Source organism: Puma concolor, chromosome B3 (genome assembly GCF_028749965.1).
Source record: "Puma concolor isolate L17-30 chromosome B3, mPumCon1.1.hap2, whole genome shotgun sequence".
NCBI lineage: Eukaryota > Metazoa > Chordata > Mammalia > Carnivora > Felidae > Puma > Puma concolor.
Genome location: NC_141672.1, coordinates 148,262,673 through 148,289,590, shown reverse-complemented (window position 1 = coordinate 148,289,590; position 26,918 = coordinate 148,262,673). Strand labels below are relative to the sequence as shown.

Below are 26,918 nucleotides of genomic sequence, written 5' to 3'. Positions count from 1 at the left end.
CTCCGGTTCATGGGTTTAAGCCCCGCGTCGGGCTCTGAGCTGATGGCTCAGAGCCTGGAGCCTGTTTTGGATTCTGTCTCTCCCTCTCTCTCTCTGCTCCTCCCCCGCTCATATGCACTCTCTCTCTCTCTCTCAAAAGTAAATAGACAGTAAAAAAAAAATTTTTTTTTAAATAATCGACACCCCTTGTTGAGGGTTGACAACGGGCAGACGCTCTGCTAAGCCCTGGACACGCATCGTTTCACGTAAGCCTCACGCCTGCCCTTGATGCTGCTGTTTGGATCCCTGTCTTGGCCATCGGGGAAACAGGCTCAGAGAGCCATCCAGCTGGTGCGTGCTGCTGTGGGGACGCACACCCAGGCCTCGTGACGGTGGAGTCTGCGCACTGAACCAGTGGATCCTACCCGGTGGTGTTCTGCTGACTGCTGCATAGACTGTGCTGATTCCCACAGTGTAAATGCTCCCATCAACGTCAGGGTCAGGCTGACAGAGCGACGTCACTGAAGCCGGAGCTTGGAAAAGCAGAACATCTAGGAAGAGCCCGCCCCCCACGCCACCCCGTAAGACGCTGACGCGGCCCGGGACATGGAACCTTTCGACCCCGGGCTGACCGCATAGCTGTCCCCCTCTCCCGTCTTGAAGTAGGAACCCGGACAAAGAGCCGAGCTGACACACGACGTCCCAAACACGCTTACGTTTTCCCGCGGTGCCCTGACTGGTCCCTGGCCGCGGTCCAGGACGCATTGTACAAATCGCACAGTCCGGAGCCGGGAGGGGCCGCCAAGGGCCTCCGGTGCCAGTTCCTGCTCTGGATAAACGCCTTGCCCCTCACGGCCAGTGTCGGTGTCGTGGTTTAGGGGTCCAAACGAGCACGACCCAGGGTGTGGATGTCTGCCTGGGTCAGCACAGGGCACGGACACCCGGAAAGAGCAAGTCAGAGAAGAAAGCGTGGAAATGCGGCCCACTGGCCAGGAGTGTGGGCTCTGGCATCACAGACACCGGGCCAGGGTCGGGCCGGGGTTCCCGACCGCACCTGGCAGGGGTCGTGAGAGCTCGGGCGATTTACCTGGGCCTCCTACACCTCGTGTCCTCGTCTATAAAATGAAGATACTGATAATATCGTCCCCACAGAGTTATGAGAAATCCATACATTAATGTATATAAAGCTCTTAGCACAGCCCCTGACATATAAAAATGCTCCATGGAGAATAGCTCTTGTTGGCGAGGAGGCGGAGAAAGGGGGACCCTCGTGCACTGTACGTGGGAATGCAAGCTGGTGCAGCCGCTCTGGAACACAGTATGGAGGTTCCTCAAAAAACTAAAAATAGAACTACCCTATGACCCAGCAATAGCACTGCTAGGCATTTATCCACGGGATACAGGTGTGCTGTTTCGAAGGGACACATGCACCCCGACTATCGGCAATAGCCAAAGTATGGAAAGAGCCCAAGTGTCCACTGATGGACGAATGGATAAAGAAGATGTGGTATATGTACAATAGAATATTACTCAGCAATCAAAAAGAATGAAATCCTGCCATTTGCAACTATGCGAATGGAACTGGAGGGGATTGTGCTAAGTGAAATTAGTCAGAGAAAGACAAATATCACAGGACTTCGCTCATATGTGGACTTTAAGAAACAAATGAACAAAGAAAGAAAAGAGGCAAAGCAAACTACAGAGCACACACGGCTGGTCACGAGGGGGGGTGTGGAGACACAGATGCTGGGGATGAAGGAGGGCCCTCGTGATGAAACAAAGAGCAGCTCTGTGCGTGATGAGCTCCTGCTCGAGGAAATGCTGAGGCCCAGGTGCCAAGAGTACGAGACACGGCCACTGTGCGGTGAGAGCAGGACGGGTGTCGGGGCAGCAAAAGCAACAGTAGGCGTTTCGGGCAAACGCCCTGATCTGAGCTCTGTGTTCTAGAAGGCAGGCCCAGGGACTCCAGAAGAGTGTGTTGACCAGGGAGGAGGAGATCCGCTAAACGCAAACGAGTGACGGCAGAGGCGTGCACCAGGGGCGGACGGGGGCCCCCGGGGGGCGCACGAGCCTGGCGGTGCTAGCGGTGAGGGCGGTCAGCGGGGAGCGGGATTCCAGTCTCTGGTGTGGCAGCCAGCGTGGTGGGGAGGCCGGCGGGGGGCACACAAAGGCGGAGGAGAAAAGAACGTGGTAGGTGGGGCGGGCGGGCGGGGATGTGGGCCCGGAACCCTGGAAGCCCCCGGTTCCTATCTCCCGCGGCCGGCCTCCCGTGGCTTCCCCGCGGGAGTCAGGCTTTCACCAGAACTGATCTAAGTCTCGATAGAGACCGAGTCCCGAAAAACTAGCAGAAGGATATAAGGGTCTTTGTGTGAGTAGCTAAGGAGGGGACCGCGGCAGCTCCTGGCAAGATAGAAAACGGCCGCGGAGAAATTAAAAGGCAGGAGCGTTCCAGACGCAGGCAGAACCCTCACGACGGCAGTCAACAGCGCAGGCAGGCAAAGGCATTCGGAGAGCGAGGTTCCATCCTGGGATGCGATTTTTCCCATAAAATAAAGTAGTTTTCCATTACTGTGCATATGAGAAGATTGTGAAAATGGCCAGAACTGGAAAGATGGAGAAAACTGTAAAACCGCTTAACGTCTTAGAGTTTTTCTTGCCTCCCGGGCTGTTTCTACGACGGGTACTGCCTCACTGTGGCGACAGCCCTCTCTGTGCGGTCGACTGCGTGCGCACGTGAGACCTTCACGCCTGCTTTTTCACGTGTAAACCGTGAAACTACGAGGAAAGCATGTTGCGACAATAATCAGGATGATCCGTGCGACAGGAAAACTAGCCTTAACATGGGCCATTTCAATACAGAAGAACTCATCAAACTACAAGAGGTAAGCATCAAAAACACGATGGGTGAGGGGAAGCTGAGCGACAAACAGTTTGAGACAAGCATCCCACCCCGTCCCTTACCCTCTCCCTTGTGCTAAGATTGCTGCTGGATTAAAATACGCTTTTAAATCCAATACAAAGACTAAAGCAAATATAACTGAGTATTCATCCAACTTCTGGAGGGAAGGGACTATTTCTTTCCTAAACTGAGACTCGGTAGAATAAATCAAATGTAAGCTACAAACGATGAATACCTTCCCTCCTTTGAGAACTCAACCAGATCAAGAGGAAAATCACTCAGCCCTTCACGAAAAAAATGGTAACAAGTATCAACAGTCAAAAGAGAAATACGGCCACTGAACAAATGGAAAATGGTGGGACTCCAGGAATAATCAAAGAAATGTAAATTAAACGTAACGTAACCCTATTTTTTTTAGCCCACGAGATTAACAAGCTTTAAAGACTGTGCTCAGTAAGCCATCGGGAGAGGCTGGTTAGGCTGTGGTAAGAACCAGTCACAAAAAGGCAGTGGCTGAAAACACGGCTGATAAACTCTGTATGTAAACGGCCAGATGGGAAACACGTGAGGCTTTTTGACCCACAGGGTCTCTGTTACAAGTATTCAACTCTGTCACTGCAGCAAAACAGCAGCCACAGATAACCCGTGAACGAGCCGGCAAGCTGTGACCCAGGCAAACCTCATTTATTATTATTATTTTTTCAACGTTTATTTATTTTTGGGACAGAGAGAGACAGAGCATGAATGGGGGAGGGGCAGAGAGAGAGGGAGACACAGAATCGGAAGCAGGCTCCAGGCTCTGAGCCATCGGCCCAGAGCCTGACGCGGGGCTCGAACTCCCGGACCGCGAGATCGTGCCCTGGCTGAAGTCGGACGCTTAACCGACTGCGCCACCCATGCGCCCCAAGGCAAACCTCATTTAAAGAACGGTAGCGAGCCAGATTTGGACTGCAGGCCGTGGCTTACCAACCTCAGGCTCAAAACGGACTTATTTCTCCCTCCTGCTCCATGACTTTGCAGGTGGGCAGGGACATTCTGGTCCCTCCAGCCGCTCGGGGGTCTGAGCCTATGGGGGGGCTGCTCCAAATTCACTTCTGCTTCCGTAATTACTTCAGCGGGGGATTCTAGAAAGTCACACACAGGCTATTCAACGCCCCAACCCAGGAACGACGTACTCACTCCCGCTCACGGGCCAGAACTAGCTGTCGGGTCCTGCCCCACGACCAGGGGGCCAGGAAGGTCAGGTCTGCGCCCCACCGGAGCTGGTCACCCGTCAGCTGCACTAACCATCGCCTCCCCTGGTGCTTGTGAGGACGCGGGGAGAGGCAGCCCAGACCCACCGGGGGCGGTGGCGGGGGGGGGGGGGTTGCTGATGCAGGAAATGAAAAGACAGGACAGACGGTCACACTGGAGCCACAGGGAGACGACAAGTACCTTCGCGGCGTCTGGGCACTGGCGCTCCGTGTCAGCCAGGCCGTGGCCGCACGTGACAAAGCCTCGTGCCGCGGACGTCAGAGGGAGACAGCAGCAGGCGCCCAGGTCTTCGGGGAGTGCATCTTCCAGTTTTCGTGTCCATTCCCACAGCTGGGGGTCTCCCGTCACACGTGGAATGAATCTTCCGAAGCTCCCCTCTGCCGTCCGCGAGGCATCCAGGTTGCTGCGGTCTCTGTCGAATAGGACATTGGCGTCGAGTTCTCCCTCTGCAACGAAATGTAGATTTTTTTCCCATTTAGAGTCGGGCCCCTCGTTTCCAAATGCTGAATAGGATGGCACTTTAAAAAGAATTCCAGATGGTTAAATTAGGAGACTGACAGTTAAGGGGGGGGGGGGGGGGAAGAGCAGCCCAAGATGACTCACAGATCCCGAAGCCTTTTAATTTGGCTATGAATGAAAAATGCGTTTCTATTTAAGTGGAACTTAAGTGCAACTTGTCATACTTGGTTCTGAAACCACTGTTGGGCATTTTATGGGCCCTGGCTGTGTCTAGAAAGGTTCTTCTGACAAATCCAAATTCTCCACCCCAAGATAAAGGTATCACAAGCTTCCTGGGAGTGAAGAGGAAACACGGCAGAGGGTAAGACTGGGCCCTGGACGGAGCCGGAGACAGATACTGATGGGGGGTCCCATTCAGGGGATGGAGTTCCCGGGTCTGTTCTTCATGTTGAAGAGCTTCATGTTCTGAGTTTCATGTTGACACAAGGCCACATCTGAGGGAAACTATAACGTAAAACATCAAGGCCTGTGGCTCAGACGCAGAAATAAAAAAAGATGAAGCACAGGTTCAGAGGAAACTTAGTATTTATTTAATGTTTTTCCTTATATAACAAGAAGGCTGGAGGTAGATGGTTTGGTGACACTGATCCAGCAGATTTAAGATCCGAGGGCTAAAAGTCTCAGATGTTCTTGGGCATTCCTCATGAACCCAAAATAACTGCCGCAACCCCAGCCATCACATCTACATTCCAGGCCAAAAAAAAAAAAAAAAAAAAAAAAGCACAGCAGCTGAATCTGTTCCTTGGTGGACAGGAGAGATCTTCACAGAGAACAAAATGAAGGGTGGCCAATATGATTGATTGATGAACGACTCCACTGTCCGAGGAGGAAATTGTGTCTTCCTGTATGGCAGGACTAGCGATCACAGCCTGTTGTTTCCCATCTTTTCCTAGGGGGAGGTTTTATTGCGTTTACGCCCTATGGCAGGTATCATGTGCTCCCTGGAAGCAGTGACACAGACAGAGGCCGGGGCAGTGAAGGGCACGTCTGGAGGTCGTGAGACCCAGTTCTGGTGAGCAGGTCAAGGGCGACATCAGGAACAGAGCTTTGTCGGCCAGTCTGCTGTGCTGCTCTCGCAGGCGGGCCCCACACCCCAGGTACAGGGGATTAACATACGGCCTCGGGAGAGACGTTCTCTCGCCCCCGCGGGGTTCCCAGGTGGGAAGATGGGGGGCCGAGGCCAGAAAGGAGGTGGCGGGGGGACAGGGGCTGGCCGTTTAATGGGGACCGAGCTTCAGGCTCACAGGATGAAGCGGTCAGGAGACGAGGCTCGACAGTGAGGGCATGTTCCCGTTAAGTGAGATGTGAACGTACCTGATTCTTTTCACAGAACTGAGTGGGCTCCTGTCGTGGACAGCTGGGAGGGTCCTGACTCCAGAAGGAACGAGGGGGAAGGGGAGGAGGAGGCCTGCCGTAGAGACGGCAGGCAGGAAGATGACAGGGCACCGAGGCCCCCGCTGCGGCTGCCTGGGCGGGCCCTCCCAGAGGCCAGCCCTGTGACACGAGGGATCGCAGAGCAGAGAGGGTCTCCGGCCGTGGGGGGCGGGGGGGGCCTTCCCGAGGCCAAATGATATAAATACTGCCGAGTGTCCATCGGCTTCCGTGATCCGCTTTCCCCCAGCTGACCCCGTGAACCCAGACGAGAGGCCCCTGGCCGCCGTGGGTCCCGGAGGTGAAGCGTGGGGACCGGGCACCGACCGCGACTCGACCTTGCGAGGCTGTCACGGACACGGGCTCCGTGGGCACGGACCCCACGGGGTAACGGCGGAGGCAGCCCCGGGGCCACCTCCTCATCCCCCGGACCGGTGCCCCTCGCGTCCCGAGACGCAACAGGGGTTCTGCCTTGCTCCCTGTGGTTGTGGCAAACTCGCCTGTCCCCTCCTGCTGGTACTGGGGAGCCCTGCCCTGCGGCTTGACCCCCACGGCCACCACGAGGCCGACCTGCCACCGGGCAGGCCCGCCCGAGCCCCTCTGCAAGTGGTGGCCTGCCGAATACTCACAAGGACCCAGTAAGGGCTGGCCTGGTGTGACAGTGGCACCCGGACAGGCTAACTGTGGGATCGAGCCCTGAGGCGGGGGGGGGGGGGGGGGGGGGGGGGTCGTCACAGCCGGGGCCGGTGCCTGTGTCCTTCCGCGCCAGGCAGCCGGAGCCCCACCTGCAGAACCCCGCCAGGGGGACCACAGCGGAAGGCCCCCGCTCTCTGCCCCTGTCACTATCTGTCACTACCTGTGCAGACACGCTCGTCACCCTTCTGCTCCCTGACGACTGCCCTTTGCCTCAATGTCCTCATTCCTGCTGTCACCCTCTGAGTCCCCCACTCGTGGTCCACGGACCGGCAGCTCCAGACGTCACCTGGAGCTGGTGACAAACACAGGACGTGGGGCCCAGACGCACGGAGTCGGGATCTGTGTGTCAGCAGGACCCCCGGTGCCGCTGCATCGTCCCTGCGAACCGGCTTCCCCACCGCCTGTGTCTACGGCCTCCTGTCCCCACCACCCGGTGAGACGGAGAGGTTAAGCCGGCTCAGACCAAACAGAGCGGTGCGGGGATGCGAGCGGGTGCTTCCGTCCACAGTCCTGGGCCGGTAGCCTCACCGGGGAAGATCGGAGGTAGGTCACTCTACCAAGCGGACATACCCGCCAAGGTCACCAGCTACACGACACGGCCGGGAACCACACGGGGCGTGCTTAGCGCCATGAGCCGTGCGGTGCAAACCAGAGCGACAGGGGACAGCACCACCCACCCGTTAGACTGGCTACAGTTCAGAAACTGACCACAGCAAGTGTTGGCGAGGGTGTAGGGGAAACGAACTCCCCTAACCTGCAGGGGCGGGGGTGGCGGGCGGGGGTGCACACTGACACAAGCACCGTGAGGGACCTCCACTCCCAGCTGCGCACCCAGGGTGAACACAGACCTGTGTCTCCGCAAACATCTGCATCCGCGGGCGCCTGGGGGGCTCGGTCAGTTAAGCGACGGAGTCTTGACTTCCGCTCAGGTCGTGATCTCACGGTTCGTGAGTTCGAGCCCCACGTCGCGCTCTGTGCTGACGGCTGGGAGCCCGCTTGGGGTTCTCTCTCTTCCTCTCTCTCTGCCCCTCCCTGGCTCGAGCATGCTGTCTCTCTCTCTCTCTCTCTCTCTCTCCCTCCCTATCAAAATAAATAAATAAACTCAAACAATAACCTGCACCCACATGTTCTTACCGTCTTCGCCTGTAACAGTCCAAAGCTAGAAACAGCCCAATGTCCACAGCAGGTGAGTGAACGAATCCGGCCTATGTGAACGGGGCAGGGTGCCCGGCAAGGACACAGAGTGGGCTAGAGATTCACACGGGGACGGGTGATTCCCGCAGACGGTGGTCTGTGTGAATGAGGCCCCCCGAAGAGGGGCACGCTACGACCTCCTTCAGAAAATACTCTCGGCCGTGCGAACCACGAGTGACGGAAGGCAGGGCAGGGGAGGGAGGCCCTGGGGAGCCGGTGGCACGAGACACGCGGGCCCCAAATGCATCGAGTTGTGCGCTCGCAGTCCCCCCAGGCCGTGACGCTCGGTCACTCCCACCCCCACAGCGAACAAAAGCCGCCCGGCACAAACACGCGGCGCCCCAGTGCGCAACGCACGCATTCCCTTTTTCCTACCCCCGCGGCGGCTGACCGCAGGTGGCCGTGAAGCCCCCGCCGGCCGCCGGTCCTGGATGACGCTCGGGGAAGGTGTGGAGCCTCAGGGCAGGACGAGCACCCCGCGCGAGCCCTGCGGCCGCAAGCAGCTGAGATCTAGGGCCCACTTATCTCCGCAGCGAACCCGGACCCCCCGACCGGTGACGTCGCCCAAACCCAGCGTGCTGTCCGAAGTGTCACGGAAACAGGCCGCTGATCGTCCACAGTGCGCTCCGTGACACAGGGTGGAGCCCTGCGGTGTGAAGGTCCGTCCACGGCATCCACGGAGCAGACACGGGGCCGCCAAAGACCCCGTCGAACCCATCACGACGTCTGTGGTGACGAGGACAGCGGGAACGTTAGCGGGAGGTGGGGGTTCCCCGTGTGCCGCAGCCACTCCTGCCTGACACCGTCACGGCCACGGGGTCCTCTCCATTCTTAGAGTGGTCACAGACCCTCTGAGGTCACACGCACACCCTTTGATGGCACCATCCTGCCTTCCAGATGCTTCAGACCAGACTTTCCCCGCTAACACGGGGGTTCCCGGGAACAAGCATCAAGGTGGATGGTTCGAGAGAAGCGGGGCCGAGGCAGTGCTTCCGACAGACAGACGTCCCCGACAGGAGACCAGCCTGGGAAGAAGGGAAGCTTGGTTTGAAAGGGCATTTCAGGAAGGAACCGGATGCTGTCATCACTCAACAAGGGAGGCCAGAACGCGGGTCCAGGCCAGGGCCTAGCTCAGGAGGAGTCAGAGCCACCTCCTCGTCCCAGAGCCCTCAGAGGCAGGAGCCTCAACGTCCCCTCCAGAGCAGGCAGCAGTCACCGTACACGGTGATGGGACGAGAAGGTGCTGTTGGCACAGAGCATCCCACCCGCAGCCCGTCAGCAGACCCCCAGCTCCTCCCGCAATCGGCCCTTGGGGCAGGCTGCGTACAGGACGTTTCTGTGCTCGAGTTTCGTCTGTAAACTTTAAAACATGGTCATTCTTGGGGCGCCTGGGTGGCTTCGTCGCGTTAAGTGACCAAATCCTGATTTGGGCTCAGGCCATGGTCTCGTGAGTTCGTGAGTCCGAGCCCTGCATCGGGCTCTGTGCTGACAACAGGGTCTCCTTGGGATTCTACCAATAAATAAATAAACTAACTGTAAATGTTTTTTATTCTCAAGGTAGTTAGCATACAGTGTCGTCCTGGCTTCAAGAGCAGAATCGGTGACTCATCACTTCCATGTAACACCCAGTGCTCATCCCAACAGGTACCCTCCTCAGTGCCTGTCACCTGACTAGCCCATCCCCCTTCCCAGCACCCCTTCAGTAACCCTCAGTTTGTTCTCCGTATTTATGAGTCTCTTCTGTTTGGTCCCCCTCCCTGCTTTTATTTTTTGTTTTCCTTCCCTTACGTTCATCTTTTTTGTCTCTCAAAGTCCTCCAATGACTGAACTCGTATGATTTTTGTCTTTCTCTGACTAATTTCGCTTAGCATAATACCCTCCAGTTCCACCCACGTAGTTGCAAATGGCAAGATTTCATTCTTTTTGATTGCCGAGTAATACTCCATTGTATATATACCACATCTTCTTTATCCGTTCATCCATCGATGGACATTTGGGCTCTTTCCATACTTTGGCTATTGTCAATCGTGCTGCTATAAACACGGGGGTGCATGTGTCGCTTCAAAACAGCACACCTGTATCCCGTGGATAAATGCCTAGTAGTGCGACTGCTGGGTCGTAGGGTAGTTCTATTTTTAGTTTTTTGAGGAACCTCCATGCTGTTTTCCAGAGCGGCTGCACCAGCTTGCACTCCCACCAACAATGCAAAAGAGATCCTCTTTCTCTACGTCCTTGCCAACATCTGGGGTTGACTGAGTTGTAACGTTCGCCATTCTGACAGGGTCGTGAGGCGGTATCTCATTGTGGTTTTGACTTGTATTTCCCTGATGATGAGTGAAGTTGAGCATTTTTTCATGGGTCGGTTGGCCATCTGGATGTCTTCCTTGGAGAAGTGTCTATTCATGTCTTTCGCCCATTTCTTCATTGGGTTATTTGGTTTTTTTGGATGTTGAGTTTGATAAGTTCTTTATGGATGTTGGATACTAACCCTTTATCTGATATGTCGTTTGCAAATATCTTCTCTCGTTCCGTTGAAAAAAATAAAATAAAACATGATCATTCTTGCAAGCAAGCTTCATCTGTCCTTCACTGTGACAATGACGGCAAGGACGGCCCAGACATCCTCATGGCTGGGCGGCCACAGACAGCTCACACATACACCTCGGCCCCACCCGTAGGACCGGAGCGTGCCTCGGCCTGCTCGGGGCCACGGCGGTTCTGGGCAGCAGTGATGTGCTGTGAGGAGGGCCGCAGCCCTGAGACAGGGGAACCCTGCTGTGGGGGCTGCGGGAGAGACAGGAACAGGAGCCCTTAGGAAGGTCTCGTTCATACGGAGGAGGCCGCGGGTCCCACCGCGTTCAAGGTGACGAGCTGTTGGTGTCAGTTCCCCAGGGCTGTGCTGCCCTCGGTCCCTCCTGGGACATCCCACAGGTGAGTCGGCTCACACCTACTGGAATTCACATCTTCCCCCAGGTCTCGGCCTCTGGGAGCCTCCGGCGGCTGGGCCGCGGAGGGAAGTCACAACACGCTCCCCTGCAGGCTCCCTGCACTTCTGCCCCCGACCCGGACACAGCACGTGGACCGCAGCTGCTGCTGGCTGCTCACAGCCCGAGGACCGTGGCCCCGAGCCTCTGTCTGAGCTCAGGGTGAAGGAGCGTGAGGACACAGCACCCGCGTCCTCCCGGGAGGGAGGACAAGGCCGGGCCGCGGGGCCACGGTGACCCCGTGCTGCCCGGGGCTTACCTCCGCACCCTGGGTCTGCGCTGCCCTATTTTAAGACAAAGCTCTAATGAGGCTTCACTCTGCCTCGGTCTCCAGACCGCACAATTCCCAGGCTCTCAGATAAGAGAGTCGGGAAAATGAGATCATTAAGGGGAACAAATTCTGCAGAAGAAGGCGGCCTTCCCTGGAGACGCACAATTCCTGCTGCGTCCCGACAGCCTGCCTTCCTTCGCCTAACGGCGGCAACCCCTTACCCAAAAACAAAGCAGGAGCAGGGGAAACTTGACCTCAAATAGATTCCAGATCTGGGTGGGGGAGGGGAGAGCGAGGGCAGAAAGCCCAAAGCCAATGGGGGCGCCTGGGTAGCTCAGCTGGGTAAGCGCCCCACTCTTGATTTCGGCTCAGGTCATGATCTCGGGGTTCGTGGGTTCGAGCACCGGACTGGGCTCTGTGCTGACAGTGTGGAGCCTGCTTGGGATTCTCTCTCCTCTTTCTGCCCCTCCCCTGCTCGCCGTCTCCCTCTCAAAATAAATACACTTAAAAAGAAAGAAACCCAACAGCCCTTAAAAAGCACAATAGAGGGGCGCCTGGGTGGCTCAGTCAGTTAAGCGTCTGACTTCAGCTCAGGTCATGATCTCACAGTCCGTGAGTTTGAGCCCCGCATCGGGCTCTGTGCTGACAGTTCAGACCCTGGAGCCTGCTTCAGATTCTGTGCGTCCGTCTCTCTCTCTACCCTCCTCCGCTCATGCTCTCTCTCTCTCTGTCTCAAAAATAAACATTAAAAAAAAACCACAATAGACAGAGAATACAGTCACAGTGTGCCAATACCATAAGGACAGTCCTGTGACTGGATTCTGTGTGCACACAGACAACAGCTCGGACAAAACGTCAACAACCAAGAACAGCTGATTCGTTATATGGTTGGAGCATGGCTTAACTTTTTTTCAGTCTGGTTTCCATCAACGTTGCTCGCACCACAAATAATTTCTAAAATGCCATTAAGGTGCCTTGGTGACAAGGGGACGCCAATTATGAATTCCTGCACCTCCCGAACGAGGCTGAGCCAGGGGCGCCGAGCCCCGGCCTGCGGAACGGAGCCTTGCACTCGATTTGTTTATTTTGCCTGGAAAAAAAGGAAGGTTTGATTTAAAGAGACAAGACATTTTTAAGTGAGCATCAATCACATACCTATGTTTTATTCCAAGGGCACAGCCCGTTTATACAGGATTTGCTCACGTGGCCTCTGAGCTGCACGTACTCACTGCTGGGCGGCTTTCAGACGCTGACCGACGGCCTCGATGTACCTAGTGTCACCATCATCACTGCCCTGGGCTGACCTGTGCCTCTGCAGGGCCCTCCCACACGCCCCACTCTGCTACCCAGACAGCCACGCAACAGTGACTGTCACCGGTGCCCCAGCAAAGCGGGCTTGACCGCTGCTCCCCAGGCCCAGTGCCCTGTGTCCCGAGGGGAGGGGCCAGGAGTCCTCACCACTCCCCCGTGTGTAGACCAGTCCCAGTCAGTCCTGACGCTCCGTGCTCTTACCGACGAATGCGTGGGGACCCCGGGGTGACGCCCCGTACACAGGGTCCTCCCCCACCCTCCGGTTGACCCACCCCGGGGGCCCATGACTCTGAGAAAGAAGGCACAGGGTTTCCCTCTCTGGATGTTGCTGCACATGTGACGTCTGCAGCTCTGAGCTGGAGGGAGGAGAGTGGAGCCCGCAGGGTTTCGGGAAGAACACGTGTGCCCTGGGATTAGGAGCACGCAAGTCCTCGTCACGTGGCCTTGTTGCCCACGCCAGCTCGAATTCCGTCTGTGTTGGGCCCTGCTCGGTGTCTAGATCTCATCTCTGGCCTCCCTCTGGGCGGGGCAGAGGAACCCAGGTGACAGTGAAAGCAGGTGGGCAAGACACGGCCCTAGAGACACTCCTACCGCGTTATCCCCAGCCGTCCACACGACCATCCTGCCCACTCACACGCACGCTCCCGGCACCTCAAGTTCCAACGGCAAGAGACGTGAGACAGGCTGTCTCGCAACACTGACGAGGAAGCGAGATTCTCGGAGGAAAAGGAACTTGCCAAGTAGTATTCGGACAGGCAGAAGCCCATCAGCTGGTATCCAGCCAGAAATCTAAATTCTCGGCAAACTTCTCCCCCGGAGTCACCTCCCCACGACTGCCCCAAGCAGAATCGGTCATCCTTGTTCATTGCCACCCTTACACGCTGTGCCCACCTTTACTGCAAACAGTCCCTATGACGTGGCACGGACACTGGTCCCCACTAGAATGCACACTTTTCTGCTGACGTGTAACTGACACATGACGCCATGTTAGTTTCAGGCGTACAACCTAACCATCCGGTATTTTGTATATACTGTGGAACAATCACCACGGTGTTTGGTCAACACCCATCACCATACGTAGCTACGGAACTTGTTCCCTGCGATGAGAACTTTTTTAAGATCCACTCTCTCAGCAACTTTCAAACACGCAATATAGTATTGTTAACTACGGTCACCATGCTGTATGCTACGTCCCGGGACTTAGTTATCTTATAACTACAAGCTTGTACCTTCTGACCACCTTCACCCATTTCGCCCGTGCCCGCCCCCTGCCTCTGGCCACCACCAGTCTGTTCTCTGTATCTGTGAGCTTGTATCTACGGTTTGTTTGTTTGTTTGTTTGCTTGTTTTAAATTCCACATTTAGGGTCGGCTTTAGCTCAAGCGGTTACTTCACATGTGGTTCCTAAATTCCACATCGATTCCACTCATATTTGGGTTTCGTTTTTTTGTTTTTGTGTGGCGTTGTTTTTAGATTCCACCCATGAGTGAGATCATATGGCATCTGTCTCACATCGTCTTCATCCATTCAGCTGTCAGTGGGTGTTCAGGTTCTTTCCATGTCTTGTGTATCGTAAATAATGCTTCTGTGAACATTGGGGGGGGGGCAGATATCTTTTTGAGTTACTATTTTTGCCTTCTTCAGATAAGTACACAACAGGGCAACTGCTGGGTCGTAGGGTAGTTCTATTTCACTTCCTGAGGAGCCTCCACACTGTCTTCCAGAGCAGCTGCACCAGTGTGCATGCCCAGCAACAGTGCAACAGGGTTCCCTTCTCTCCACATTCTTGCCAACACTTGTTTCTTGTGTTTTTGATTCTAGCCGTTCTGACAAATGGGAGGTGACAACTCTTTGTAGTTCTGACGTGTATTTCTCTGATGATGAGTGGTGCTGGGCGTCTTCTCACGTGTCGGTTGGCATCTGGATGTCTGCTTTGGAGAAGTGTCTGTTCCAGGCCTCCGTCCATTTTTTAGTTGGATTGTTTGCGGTTTCGTTTTGCTATCGAGTTGTATGAGCTCTTTATGTATTTTGGAGACTAACCCCTTATCAGATACGTGATTTGCAAGTATCTTCTCTCATTCCATAAACTGTCTTTTCGTTTTGTTGATGCAGAAGCTGCTTGGTTTGAGGTGGTCCCACTCAGTTATCTTTGCTTTTGTTGTCTTTGCTTTTGGTGTCAAATCAAGTCAAATCCTCACCAAGACCAACGTCAAGGAGCTCTGCCGCTGATGTTCTCTCCTGAGAGTTTTACGGCTTCAGGTCTCACATCCAAGTCTTTGATCCATTTTTACTTTATTTTTGCGTAGGGTACGTGTATGGTGTTTTCTTTCCTTGTGGCATCCTTGTCTGGTTTGGGGATAAAGACAAGGCTGGCCTGGGAAGTTACTTTGGAAGAGTTTTCTCTCCTCTTCTATTTTTTGGAAGAGTCTGAGAAGAGTTGGTCTTAACTCTTCTGGAGGTAGAGGGGAAAGTCCAAGAGGTCTGGAGCACGAGAAGGATTTGTGGCATCGCTGCAGCCTTTATAGACAAAGGGGCCACAAGTCGGGGGACAGGGGAAGCTTCTAGAAGCTGAGAACTCCAGCGAACAGTCAGCAGGCAAGCAGGACCTCAGTCATACAACCACTCAGGACTGAATTCTGCCAGCAACCCCAAGAGCCTGGGAGTGGACTTGCGTCCAGAACCTCCAGGTCAGAGCGCAGGCCGCAGGCACCGAGATTTCCGCCAGACGAGCGGCTGACCTTGCCTGGGCTTCAAACTATGAGCCTGTCAGATGACGAACGGGGAGGAAGCGTTGCTTCAAGCTGCTAAGTTCGTGCTGATTTGTTACCCAGCCAGGGAAGGCGAATGCAGGGGGCTCGTGGCTGGATTTCGCGGCTGGAGGCGAACAGGGAGGGGGTTTGCTCAGCAAATGATCAGAGCAAACCGATTTCAATTCTGATGTCAACCTACTCGGAAACAACTGGCTTCCAGGCAGTTAGCAGAAGGGACTTGGGGACATTTGATCCTGGGGGGACAGGAATCCAACCTCAGCTGGCGTGGCTATCAGGTATATGTGCTGTCGTGAGGCCAAGTTCAGGGTACAGTAAATGTGTTGTTGAGCAGGGACACACGCGAGGAGCCACCAACATGGCAGGGACAGATAGCTCCTGTTCCTTCTGGATCTTAACCTTCCGGCCGCAGGAGGAGGGAAAGGACCAGATCACACAGTCAGTGAGGAGAACGAGGAACTCGACCCCCGCCCCACCCCACCCCGTAGACCGTGCAGCCTAGTAACCTCTGAACAGCTGCGATACCCATGCTGTTCTAATTCACACGTCAAGGCGCCGCAGACTGGCACGGCCAGCGGCTCGGGCCATGGGCACCGACGTCCATCCGGGGCCACAGCCCGCCCCAGGCACCTCCAGTCCTGCAGCACCCCCGTCTGCGGTCAGAGCTGACCAGAGAAGGAGGCCACCTTTCTGTCTCCTCTCGCTCACTTCTCGGGGAAGGTGAGAACACAGCACGACCCTGGCATGAAGTGAGAAGGTTGAGGACGGAGACTTCTGTCCGTTGGGGACACCGGAGAAACCTCAGACGCGGAGGGTCAAAGTCCGCGGAGAAGCAGAGAGGAACCAAGCGGCTCATAGCCACGGGGACCCCCGCCTGTGCCGCTGTGTCTAGTGTTCCACTCACATGACGGGCCCACCCGGGCAACCGGAAGGCTCTCCTGGGCTCTTTTCAGGGCCCGGACAACGGCCTTCTGACTCGGGGAGGTGGCTGGTGTCTGGGTTCTTCCGGAAAGCCTGTTACTGTGACGAGCAGACTCAAAAGCAGCTCTTGCGAAGAGCCGTCCAAATTCCATCTCCCCCCAAAGACTCGTTTCCGGGGTGCGCTCGACTGCAGACCCGTCCATGGGCTCCGGCAGCCTGCGCCCTCTTCCTGGCTTCTCTGGGCTCTGCCCAATGACTCCTGAAGGCGGCGGCCCCGGGGCGAGCCCAGCGCGCACTCGAGGAGAGGAAGTCAGCAGGGAACGCTCACCTTGTGACGCACGGATCGCGAGCCCCTCGCTGGAAGTGCACACCGTGAGGGATGAGAATCTCACCCCTGGCCAGGTACTGGTCCCTGATTAGCTCACAGGTAATTAGAGCAATTACAGGGGCCGCACCCCGTGAAGCCCGTGTGCCTGGGTTTTCTTTCCCTTGGAGACGTGCACCCAAGTGGCGAACAGCCCTTTCGGCGAAGCCCACGCGTCCCCACCCGTTTACACCGCAGCGGCTCCGGTTGTAGAAATGTCGTGGCCACACGCGTTCCTGTCTGCAGCCTTCTCCGTACTCACTGCCGGCAGGGCCTTGGCTCCACTCCTGGCTCCGTGATGAGGAAGGACAGTCTGACTCAGAGACGTGGAGACACTCCTCCATGGTGTCAGCCGAGGGCCGGGGGTGGGCTGATCCGCAGTCTGTGATAAAGTTCTCAAAGCTGTGAGCATACTTCTATGTTCCGACTCAGGACTCTCACCGCGGGGACGTTTTTAGACAAAGGAAATCATCCCAGATAGTGGAATAGCGTCACGCACGGTCTCAGCCTGGGCCGCGCGGAAAGCCGAGCTGAAATTACAAACATTTATGTGCTAACACTTGGCGATCGAGGAAGACGGCGCGGGGAAACGGAGGAATGAGGCAGAGAGGAAAGGGCCGCCACGGCCTGTGGGGGTCTTTGCCGAGCTGGCCACTGCCCGGTATGAAGGAAGACTGGCTGCTGGACCTCACGAGACCGCCTCCCACAAAGCCGTCCGGCGACCGAGAGTCTGGACCTCCGCCTGCAGGGAGCAAGTGTGCAGGAGGTGGCCCGGGGCTGCGGCCCCCGCTGGCTGGGGGGGGGGGGGGGGTCTGCCCCGGGAGGCAGCCACTCCTCCCGCTTCCCGGCTGCACGTGTGTGCCCAGAGGGTCCCTGGACGTCACGCCTCGGCTTCACCAGGGGACCCCAGGAGGTGCCTACGTAAGGCTGGAAGGAGTCCGTGCAGGGGCAGCTGCCACAGAGCCAGGGGAGGCGAGACTCTGAGCCCGGAGGCCGTGGGGACGGGGACGGGAACCCCGGAGGCCCTGAACAGGCTGGCCTTCACACAGAGGCGTCCATCTGGGTGTGGGTCCCCACCAGACGCACAGGCTCTGCGGTCACATCACCTTCCGTGCGCGCGACCTCGCTCCACCGTTCGCCAGGGCACACTCACTCCGTGCCCTGCGCTCGCACGCGTGTCAGGTGACGGAAGGGTTCCGAGGTTTGGACGCGACCCCCCGTGCCGCGCGCGTGGCCCCCACGTGAGCCCGGCAGAACCGGGGCCCCCTCGCCTGGAATAATGACAAACTGAAGACAACAGAGGTAGGCAGAGGGGCGGTTTAGCCCCGGGGCGGCCCGTTCGTGGGTCTCTGCGTGTCCTGGAGGAGTTACACCGAGGTTGAAGAAAGAACGCAACACGAGGCAGAGCTGGCGGGACGGTGCTGAGCCCTCACGACTCACCACCTGCAAACGCTCGGGGCGTTCGTTCGCACACGGCAGCGATTCGGGGGGAAAAGGTCTGCCGACGCCGCTCAGTCACTCCAGGCAACGCTGGCCTCTTCTCCTCCGTCGGCGGACCTCCAGATGCGTTCGGAGTACAGCGAGCCCAGCCCCGATCGCCACTTGTTTCAACCTTCTCCGAGTCCCCGACCGCCCTGGCGCCTGGAGAAGGCCGCGTGATCCGCTCTCAGACCAGATGACCTAACGGGAATTCTGCCGTGTGCAGTCCAGGCAAGCGGTGCCTTCCTGATGGAAACAGGAGGGACCCGGCAGGCACCGCCCGTCTCCCTTTCTCTCCACCTGGGATGTAGATGCGAGGTCTGGGACCACCGCAGCCACCCTCTGAGCATGAGGTGACCAGCACGAGGGAAGGGTCGAGAAATTCAGTCCTGTCTCTGTGAGCCACTGAAGCCACATCAAAAACTACGTTCAGTCTGTAAACATTCACTTGTTTAAAACTCTGCGGTCAGGTTCTCTGTTGCTTGTGACCAAACACACACCAACTCATCTAGGACGCGGTGCTAATCAGCTTATGTTCCTACGTCAGTGGCTGTTTACGCTAGAGGTCAAGGCCCGTTTGTATTTCCTACTTACAAGTAACTTAACTGAGCCTAAGTGACTTCTCCAAACCAGAGTTCATACCCAGTCTCGATCCTGGAGCCCTTTTCAGCACTTCAAGAGCAAAGCGTGTGCAGAGTACGAGGACACTGTCACGCAGAGAAAGGGGCTCCCAGCCATGAGGCTGGGGAGACGGGTCGAGTCCGGGGGGTGGACGGTGTTGTTGTGCCACGCTCGGGGTTCCGCTTTCTTGTGTCGGTGGGAGAGAGCGGCCGTGTGGGGAGACCGACGCTTTGGCAGAATTCGCTGCCACACGCCCAAGGCCCCATGAGTGGTGCAGCTCAGTAGGTGTTGAATGAAGGAAGGAGCCAATGAGCACACAGAGCTAGAGGCAAAATGACCATTTCGGAGATTTTCCTGCAATATCTATTCCACGAGACAGACAGGAGGGTATGAACTATGGGGATGCCTCTAGGACTGGGGAGGAGGGAGCTAATTCAAGAGCGATTCGGAAAACACAGGGCCGCAATCGTCACATGGCCACCAGCCGGTCCTCTCAAAAGGATGCTTTTCCCGGGCCATTCGGCTGAGCACGGTCCCCGGCCTACAGAAAACATGCTCCCGCTCGTCGCCTCGTGTTCACTGCTCTTCATTACCTTCTAGCTCAACGTCTTGTCCAGAGCAAGTATCCATCCAGCGCCACGGAAGGGAAGTGCAGGTTAATTAATGGGCTAATATGCACAGCATCTAGTCTCTTACAAGTGCCTCCGTCTACACTACTTACTCGTTTGGATCTCCCCTCGTCTGCTCATTATTGTTCCCCAACAACCACGTGAACCACGTCTCGCAGACGAAGAAGCCAAGGTTTACAGAGACCAGTCATTACGCTGACCCTTTGGTCAGACCCGCCCCACCTGCTGTCCCTGCTGCTCAAGACCCATCAAGCGCTGCAACTCGGCCGGCTCCTTCCCGGCCCCAAGGTCATGGTCAGCTCACTGCGCTCAGGGCCCCTGGATGGAGCACGCCCAGTACCCACCGGGCTCTGTCCAGACCTCAGATAACTCACGATCAAACCCCACACGCAGACGAGTCTCCCAGCAAGAAAACTGAAGTCATCACTCTTCACCCAGAACTGGGTTTATAGGTTTTCGTCCCACACAGATGGATCATAACACTCTGGTCAAACATGAAACTTCTGGAAGCTCTTCAACGGACAAAGATGATTCTAAATCTCTCACAAATCTTCTCATGATTATTGTTGCAAATAGCTCCCTCCGGCTGGAATGCAGGTCAGTATCTGGAGTTTCTAACTCCAATTCATCCTTCAAAACTCTGCACTAAGCCTACCTCCTCCAGGAAGCCCTCTGGAGTACAGTGGGCTTGCTGCCCATCAAAGACTCACGCCTTCTTTCTGTAGGTTTCGGCCGTGTTTGGAGAAAGTCGGCCTGGCCAGCAACTGCGTTTACGACCCTCTAGGGCCTAGATGGGGCCACGGGACTGGTCCCAGCCAGTGAAATACAAGGGGAAGAAATGAGTGCCACCCCACATCTCCCTATTCCCCCATCGGCTGCGGAAGGCACAACGTGTTGAAGATGCAGGGCCTTTATTGGTCTCCAAGTGGAGCAGAACTTGTCCGTCTCCTCACTGCCTCATGCCAACTCCTTTTCGCACAGCCAAGGGCACCTGCGATTGGCTATTAAATGAGTAAGAAGTCTTTCGTAACGTCAAGTCCTTGAAAGCTTGGATTTTGTCGTCATCACTGCCGCGGTTACAGCCCACGGTATCGTAACGAATATACCCTTCAAACCCCTTTGCACCGTCTAACGCCCTCTTCTAGAAGCTTCACCACAAGGAGATCCAGGCCTGCTCTTGTCACGTTGTAAGTGACACTGCTATTCACGTGTCCGTCTTTCCTCCCAGCTTACACCTGGGGTCTCCCCTGACTCTGTATCTCCAGCTACTAGCCCAGAGTGGTTAGTCACGAGTGTTTGCGGAATTAACTCTCGGATTACTAGGTTGAGTTCCGTAATGTTTCCCAGTTTCCGAAGTGCCTCCCCCTTATTCGATTTCAGTTTCTGTCCCCACTTATTCAACATACATTTGTACAGAATTATTTCGCCCTCTGAGCAGGGAGACGCGGTAATGCAATTCTTAGCATCCTGCTTTTACCAAAAGAAAAACCAAAACCAAACACGTTGGAGGCTCCGAGAGGCTAAGCTGTCAGCGTGGCCTGCGGGGTGTGGGCCGGGTGTCTGGTAGTCGGTAACGACGGTCTCCAGCTTATCTCCACGTGGGCGTGCGTGGTCGAGGTGCCCTAGTTAATGACCCGCCTTCTGAGGGAGCAATGCTTTCTGCTTTCCGCTCTTGGAGACATTATTAGGAGATTTCACTGCCTGCCGGGCACGGACGCGCACCTGACCTGACCGGACGGTGAAGGGTGCAGGGTGGAGACGCGCACCTGACCTGACCTGAGGATGAAGGCGCCAGGCACAGAGACGCGGAGCCAAGACCCACGGAGACGGACAGCTGGCGCTCTGGAGCGCCACACCTCAAGTCTGTCCTATCAGCGGGCTCTTTATCATGTAAGATAAAAATTCGCTGGTCCCTCCACTACAATTACACCCTTACTCCCTCGATTTCCCTCACTCTAGTGGCTCTCTTACTGTTACTCTCTGGACCACAACTAATCAATACGTTGGTATCTTTTGTCGCCTCCAGGCTACAGGCCATTAATTTCCATATGGTCCTCAACCAAGGATATCAACCATCAGATGCCTACAGCTCTTTCCCTTTCGGAAGCCCCTGAACAGACACGGCCAGCCGCCATCGCCTTATCTCCTCGATAGTTGGCAAGTGATGGGTGCCCCAAATCCCCACAACACCCCGACAGCATGAAGAAGCCAGAGTGGTCATCGCCCCGATTCCCGATGATTTGCGATCCAATCACTTGGCGGGGGCGGGGGGATGTTAGGCAGTTAGGCGTGAGCGGGAAGGGGTAAAGCAGGTGCCAGCCACCCCCGAGGGTTAACAGCCACACCTTCAGAGCCACCTCTACGGGCGGCAGAACAGCAAAGGCTTAGCCACAGAGCGGGCTCAAGAGCCACAGGGGACTTGTGAGAGCTGAGAATGTGCACAAAGGTGCACCTCGCCCTCAAGGTCACAGCAAAGGGTCGTTAGGAACTCACAAATATGCAACACATAAATAGATACAATTATAACAGAAGGCTTCACAGGTAGGCACATGCTTAGAAGCCAAAATGTTATATAACCACCAGCTGTCAATCTAACATGCCCCTCAAAGCCAAGTTTACACGTGCAGAAAGCAGCCTAAAAGGATGCGGCAGGACCTTCACGGGGCCATCGCCTCTCTTGCTTCAGCAGTGACCCGCTTTCCCTCTTGAAAGTGCCCTGTAGTTACCTACTCAGTCAACTCTCCCTCCCCAATCTGGGCTCCGGTCTCGAATTCTTCGGTGCATCTGGCACAGAACTGAGTGGACGTCATGTTTCCTTGCATCCGAACACATCCCGAACAACGCACTGCCAGGGTCCGTCAGCAAGCGAGTCTGGTTGAATGTAACAGAAAACTAAAGTAAGAGAAGCGTAAACAAGAGGTGAGTCCATTTCTCTTCTGTAACAGCAAGTCTAGAGCTAGGTGATCTCTGACACTGGTTTGGTGGCTCAAGGACATCAGGACCAGGGGCTCTGAAATGACCTTCGTTTTTCCCTCACGTTTGCAAGATGAATGCTTCAGCTCCAGCCATCACATCCGAGTTCTGAGAATTAGGAAGGGCCAGAAGGAGGAAGGCATGGTATCTATATCAGGAAAGTAAAACCCTCTCAATAAGCCTCAGCAAGTTTTTCTTGGACGAGTATTGGCTTCAAGAATGGTACAAAATAATAATCTTTGATCTAGGCACAATGCCATTCTCAACAACACTGGGGTTCCGTTAGTAAGAGAAAGAGAAAGGATGGCTACAGCGTAGAAACACAGCAGTTTCCACCCTGTCACCCTGTGATGTTCAGACTAGATTCCCGCCGAAACAACGGCAATCCGAATCCTTAACTGGGACACCCAGAACACACGCAAAGTTAGCAAGTGGGGGGCAAAAGGTACCGCACACCATAAACAGTCTAACAAAGAAGAAATTCTGACAAAGGAGACAGGAACGAGGGATCGGGACCATAAAGATCAGAGTTTACCCAGTGACCCGACCATGGACCACAAGGAGATTCTGACCAGGGGACGGTGCTTTGCCCCGGCCCAGGAGCTGTTCGGCCACAAGCCAGCTGCAGGCACGATTAGTCCAAGGTTTTCTGAGACGGCAGCAGAGGACTTGTCTGCGTGCACGGGCACGGCGCAGAAAGGAGGCTCCAAAAGGGCCATTTAAATAACGTTACTGTCCTGGTCAAGAGCTTTGCTGGCCTGGTTCCGGATGGAAACTGGAGCTCAAACACGCACCGTCCCATTCTCCTGACTTTCGAGTACGCTGCTACATAAGGACACGAGAAAGACAGGAAATCTATCAGTGGATGGCAGGTGCCACCAAATACTAGGTTTACGTGAGTTACGTAGAACGCGCCTGGTTTAGGGGAAATTTCCAATCGCCCCCTAACTGGCAGGTGGATCCGAAGAGAAGGTTCACCTGGGAGCAGGTGCGAAGTGTCCCCAGCGGAGTGCAAACACCTCACCGGCAACAGCAGGTTTAAAGACAAGCGGGGTTGGGAGAGACGTGCACTTGCTCCCACAGACTGCTCACGGGCGTGCCCCTGCGCTGGGCACACAGCCGGCGTCTGTATGTCTCGTCTCCAGCCTTTCCGCGGAACTGACCGGGTATTAGGGAGAGCCGAGCTGTGGCTGCAGCGGGCTCTGATGCCCGAACCAAGGGAGGGTCGTCTGCCGCTCAATGAGCCGCCCCAACCAACACAGAGAAGAAACCGCTTTGCCCAAGTGTTCCCTGCAGCATGACTGTGCTCGCCTCTCCACCACCAACTAGGAGTCCATGGACTGACGAACGGATAAAGAAGATGTGGTTCATATACACAACGGAATACTACTTGGCAACGAGGAAGAATGAAATCCTGCCATTTATAGCAACGTGGATGGAACTGGAGGGTATTATGCTGAGTGAGATAAGTCAGGCAGAGAAAGACACATGCCATATGTTTTCACTCGTATGTGGAACTTGAGAAACTTAACAGAAGACCACGGGGGAGGGGAAGGGGAAAAAATAGTTACAGAGAGGGAAGGAGGGAGGCAAACCATGAGAGACTCTTAAATAAAGAGAACAAACTGAGGGCTGATGGCGGCGGGGAGAGGGGAAGATGGGTGATGGGCATGGAGGAGGGCACCTGCCGGGATGAGCACTGGGTGTCGTATGTTAGTGATGAATCAGGGGGACCTACCCCCAAAGCCAAGAGCACACTGTATACACTGTATGTTGGCTAACTTGACGATAAGTCACATTAAAAAAATAGAACTCGGGGCGCCTGGGTGGCTCAGTCGGTTAAGCGTCCGACTTCGGCTCAGGCCATGATCTCACGGTTCGTGAGTGCGAGCCCCGCGTCGGGTTCTGTGCCGACAGCTCAGAGCCTGGAGCCTGTTTCAGATTCTGTGTCTCCCTCTCTCTCTCTGACCCTCCCCCATTCATGCTCTGTCTCTCTCTGTCTCAAAAAGTAAATAAACGTTAAAAAAAAAATTAAAAAAAAAAAAAACAAAACTCTAGAGTGAAAAACACCACCTCTCAACTTGTAGCAGCAAGGCCGGAGTGGATAGTCAGAAGGGAGAGGTCCGCACACTCCTAAGAAGGAGAGAGGTCTCAGAGCTCGGAACACATTTCGGAGCCTGCGCTCGGTGGGTGAGGTGGGGGTGGGGGTGGGTGAGCTAGGGCATCACCAGCTAACACCCACCACGCACGCGGCCGTGGTGCCCAGCTGGTGCTGAGACCCTACCAGGGGCAGGGAAAAGCCATCGTTCAGCCCACCGGGGTGGATCTTACTGAAAATCTGCCTGTGGCTGTAACTCCCTTCCCCCCACCCCTCCCCGGTAAACAGACATCTAATCTAACAAGACAAACTACTATAAAAAAATTAGGTTTTGTCCTCTTTTTCTGAAGGTAAAAGATTTGAAAAGGATCCACATAGTTTTTAACAGCTTAAAACTCAATAATGGCAAGCCAGTTACCTCTCTCTGCCCACCTGAGAAAGCAAAGAGTCTCTGAACATTTGGAAAGATCAAGGCATCAAGACAAAAGGAATATATTAATATTTATCACTTTGAATGTCCACGGCCTAAGTGCACCAAGTAAAAAAGGATTGTCAGAGTGGATCAAAAAACAAGACCCAGCTCTGTGTTCTCTACAAGAAACCCCCTTCATGGAGAGAGACACGTATCAATTTAAGGTAAATGGATGGGGGAAACATACTACGTTAACACTAATGAAAAGAAAACAAGGGTAGCTATATCAGTGAAGCAGAGCAGACTCCAAAGTCAGAAAAGTTACCAGCGATCTCAAAAGGCAGTACTTAAGGCTAAAGGAGCCAATTCTCCAAGAAGATATAACAATCCTTAAACTGCGTGTGCCTCACAACAAATCATCCGGTTTTTCCTGAGGCGGAACTGAGAGAGTATCAAGGGGAAACAGCTGAATCCACTGTGACGGCTGGAGACTCCACCAACCCTCCGCCAGAAACGGACAAAGCCAGGAGGTAGGAAGACAGTAGGACATAGCGGACCTTCACCACCACCAACTGAATGGACGTATTTGACCTCCGTAGACACCTTCATGCAACAACAGCAGAATGCACGTTTGTTTTCTCAGGTTCACAGGGAACATTCCCCAAACACATTCTGGACCGGAAAGCACACGTGAAATTCCACATATGAGTGAAATCATATGGTATTTGTCTTTCTCTAACTGACTTCTCTCACTTAGCATAACACACTCTGGGTCCATCTGTATTGTAACGAGTGTCACAGCGTGATGTATAAACTTGTCGAATCACTGTGTTGTGCACCTCAAACTCATGTAACACGGTGTGCCGTCTACGCTCAAAGAAAAAAAAAATTAAATGCACCTTAACAAACCTGAAAGAATATAAATCACGCAATCCTGCTCTCAGACCATGGTGAAACTGAGCTAGAAATTAATGTTTTGGAAGATCCCAAGATACATGCAGAATAAACAACATGCTTCTAAGTAACACACGGGTCAAAGAAGAAATCTCAAGGGAAATTTTAAAATATTTTTGAACTAAATAAAAATTAAACACGGTTTATCACAAATCGTGGGATGCAGTGAAAGCAGTGATTAAAGAGAAATTTATAACATCAAATGCATATACTGGAAAGGAAGAAAGATCTAAATTCAATTATCTATCAACAACACGAGAGACAACAGATGTTGGCAAGGATGCAGAGAAAGGGGAACCCATTCTGTTGGCGGGAATGCAGACTGGTTATAGCCTCTCTGGAATACACTTCGGAGGAGCCTCAAAAAAGTTAAAATAAAATCAATTATCTAACTTTCCACCTTAGGAAACTAGAAAAAGGAGAGCAAATCCAGAGAAAACAGAAGAAAAGAAGGAAGAATTAGAGCAGAAGCCAGTGAAATTAAAAACAAGAAATCAACGGACAAAATAAATGAACCCAAAGGTTGTGCTTTGAAAAGATCAATGACGTCAGTAAGACTGTAGCCAGGCTATCTAAGAAAACAAGAGAGGGGCGCCTGGGTGGCGCAGTCAGTTAAGCGTCCGACTTCAGCCAGGTCACGATCTCGCGGTCCGTGGGTTCGAGCCCCGCGTCAGGCTCTGGGCTGATGGCTCAGAGCCTGGAGCCTGTTTCCGATTCTGTGTCTCCCTCTCTCTCTGCCCCTCCCCCGTTCATGCTCTGTCTCTCTCTGTCCCAAAAAAAAAATAAATAAATAAACGTTGAAAAAAAAATTAAAAAAAAAGAAAACAAGAGAGAGCCTGCAGGGTACTAATATCAGAAATGAAAGAAGGCAGATCACTATCGATCCCACAGAAATGAAAGACATACTACATGATGACATACTACAAATGGCTCTGTGCCCATAAATGTGACAACCTAGATGAAATAGACCAGTTCCTTGAAGGACACAAACTGATAGAACTCACATAAGAAGAAACAGATGACCTGAAGAGGTCTAGATCTATTAACAGAATGGAATCAATAAAATCATCTTCCGAAATAGAAGACACCAGCTCCAGATGGGTTCCCCAGTGAAGTCTACCAGACATTTAAGGAAGAAATTATGCTAATTCTCTACAATCTCTCTCAGAGTGTAGAAGCAGAGGAAACACTTCCTAACTCATTCTATGAAGCCAGCATTCC

At 54.4% G+C, this 26,918-nt stretch overlaps 1 long non-coding RNA gene across 1 annotated transcript in view; it reads right to left on the bottom strand.

Moving 5' to 3' along the window:
- Positions 1-26,918, bottom strand: part of LOC147580517 (uncharacterized) — a 160,444-nt gene that overhangs the window by 115,795 nt on the left and 17,731 nt on the right. Inside the window, exons 2-3 of the long non-coding RNA XR_015253017.1 lie at positions 21,987-22,131; positions 4,313-4,578 (exon numbers count right to left, since the gene is read on the bottom strand). This is a non-coding gene — a long non-coding RNA (uncharacterized LOC147580517). The remainder of the gene's footprint in view (positions 1-4,312; positions 4,579-21,986; positions 22,132-26,918) is intronic.